Genomic DNA, 3,189 nt, shown 5'->3' with positions numbered 1-3,189 from the left:
AATTCATAATAGTGAATGCTAAATGTACTGTTTGTACAGTATTTTCACATATATGTATATTGCATATACGTATACAGCCGGTATTCTATGAAATGCAGTGGTAGGCAGGGACAGTGCTCAGTTACAACAAATCCATGACAGTCAAGTTGTGAAAAGGGTGCATGTAGTGGCACTACAACTGTATCATTTAGAGTTAAAGTAAAGAGTATTGGTCTAGCTGAAATTTAATCATTGGAGCATTTTCTTGGTTGCTGATTTTGATGTACTTCATAGTTGGCTATTCTGTCTGCAGTTTGGCTATTTTGGCATGGATATACCATCATTTACTACTACACATGTGCTCTACTCAAGGAAGAAAGTCAAGTTAATGTTCAAAACACAACTTATACAATTACTTATTATCTAAAACCATTTAGTTGATGAGATTACATTAATTTAACTACTATAAATTTACTTAGTCGCTCAACATAAAAATAATATAATTTATAGTGAACTTGTCCATTCTGGTCCCCTGCCTTATGAAGGAGTTGGTTGCATTAAACATGTTAATGTCACTGTGTACACAAATGACACAGTTAGGAGACTGTTATACAATGGTCAGTTAAATCAGGTGACCTTATTATACAGTGATCCTTTTAGACAGGTTTTACTGTATTAGAAGTATTGCACAATCACAAATACAGTAAAATACCTACAGTATAGCAAACAGGCATGACATGGAATGTAATCAAAGGAATCAATGAAACTTGGTGTATAACTTTGATTCATGATGCACTGTTTTTATGCCAATTTTGAAGAAATTTGAAAAGAGTGGGTTAACATTTTAATTTCTGTGATACTTTAGCATGGAATGACCAAAATACTAGAATTTCCTGAGATAATATCCCAATTTGCCCAATGCTGACAGAGGTCCAGCAGGTGGTTTTGAGTAGTCCATAGTATGGAGAAATACTTTGTGACATAAAATAAACTACAGACCACATTGCGAGGCTCAGCCAAAAAAAGTCTCTTCTTCTGCCAGTCTAATACTACAGATCTACAAAATAAAGCTGATGCTTAGTATAGCAAAACATAAAGTACAAAGAGAAGTGTTTTTAGTGTAAACAAACATTGTAGATGTTGAAAAGTTTTGTGATGATGTCACATATGGGTACATTAAGGTCCTTTTTTCTTGGAGTAGTGCAGTAATTTTACAGTGATAATCTATAGCTCATCTCTCTTAATGCTGTTGAAACATTGTAGTTTTGCAAACATGCTTTACTTATGTTAACATGTAATACCTTCACACCTCAATTTAAAGGGAACTGTCTGGTCTACATACGAAGTGTAGCCACGCTATGACTGGGCAGTGATTATAATATAGACATTGATGCAGAAATATGTGACTGGGCTTGTGAAAATAGGGCATGTAGGCACAAATTACACCCTGCAACGTAACATCTCAATCCTCCACCTACCTGTTCCATAGTACCACTGCATTATATCCATCAAGCAGCTGATTCTGTTGATAATGTTTTTCTTTATTCCTCAAATTTCTTACAACCATACATGACTATCTTGTAAGGCTTACAAGAACTAACAAGTTAGTGCATTGAATACATTGTGTGTAGGAATAGCATGTCCTTAGCTATAAGGTATCATCGTGCACTATATATTAGTGTGTTGCAACTGACACTGTCCAGACTCTGTAGCAAACTTGTTATAGTTTGAGTTTCTACTGAAAATAAGAACGTGCTTCTTTTTTTGTTTCTGGATATTTTCACACAGACTGACCTTTAAGATAAATCAACATAATTTTAACACATGTATAAATATCCAAAAAGTGGTCACATGACCAAAATCTCATCATATAGGATTTCCACTGCAAAATAGCATGATACCTCTAATTTTCATTATTTCTGGTTAGTTTCACACAGACTGACCTTTAAGATAACAAACTAGCACTAATTTACTGTTAAACTGTCTACTGCTTTCAATATCAGTGCAGCTTTAACTGTAAATTTCCAAAACACTGGTCATATGGCCAACAGTATCATTATACAGCCTATAGCACTAAAAAGATGTAGAAGTTTTCAATGAGGTATAAAATACACTAATTGTGACTTATATTTTCAAATTGACTGTCCAATGTAGCTAATCTGGTATTTTTGGTCACATGGCCACTTCTTGGATGTTTTTGTGCATCAAAATTATTATACTGATACCAAATGCTACAAGGATTCCAATAATAAAATAGTACTTGTTTGCTTTATCTTAAAGGTAAGTCTGTGTAACAATCTCCAGAAACAACAAAAGGAAGCACCTTCTTATTTTGAGTTGGAAACCCTATTATATTTGTTTTGAAAAGTGATATTGTAAATTTAAATGAGAATTAGGAGATGAAAATTCTTCCATGTTTGATGCTGGCAGTTTTGTCACTGGGATCAATGTCATAAAGGAGGTGTATGCCATTGAGGAGGTCACTGTTCATCCTAGCGCCACTACCTTGCACATGAGCTATGTAGACCTCTCAACCTGGAAGCACACCTGATTGTGAGAAAATCAGCCACCCATCCCCCATGCAGCTGGGAAGCCTCACAATCTTTGTGATAGAGCTTACAGTCCTTTGAGCAAAAAATGTTTAAAGACATGTCAAGCTAGCCATGTGGGTACAATACTGCTATTTACTGCAGCTTATAATATGATAATCTTTATGCAACAGTGTAGCCTACTACATAACAAGAACCTATTATCTTGGCTGCATCCTTGAATCACATGATTATCTTTGCTACATCATTGAATCGCGTGATATCAGTCCTTCAAATCAGTTGATGTACTATCACAATTACCTCTCATTTCTTCAGTAATCATGCAGTATTCACATAGATAACTAGCGAGAGTTAATTATCTATGGTATTCAGCAGTGGATTAGTCAGTGTTCAGCACAGAATTTCCACTCAAGTACACCTCACAACAACCGATGTTAAGTACAGGTAATAACACAACTAGTAGGATTTCACCTTATTCTTCACCTTCCATGTGTGTTGAACTAGGATTTCATCTCCAAATAAGAGTTGACAAAGACAGATTTTGAGAAAGATCTAGGTGTAAGGGTAACATCTTCTCTTAAACCTTCCTTACACCGTGATAAAGCTGCAGCTGCTGCAACCAGGATCTTGGGAATGCTTAAAAGAACATTTACAAAATTCT

The sequence above is a fragment of the Dysidea avara genome, chromosome 2, assembly GCF_963678975.1.
Source record: "Dysidea avara chromosome 2, odDysAvar1.4, whole genome shotgun sequence".
NCBI classification, from domain to species: domain Eukaryota; kingdom Metazoa; phylum Porifera; class Demospongiae; order Dictyoceratida; family Dysideidae; genus Dysidea; species Dysidea avara.
Note: the sequence above shows the minus strand (reverse complement) of the source record.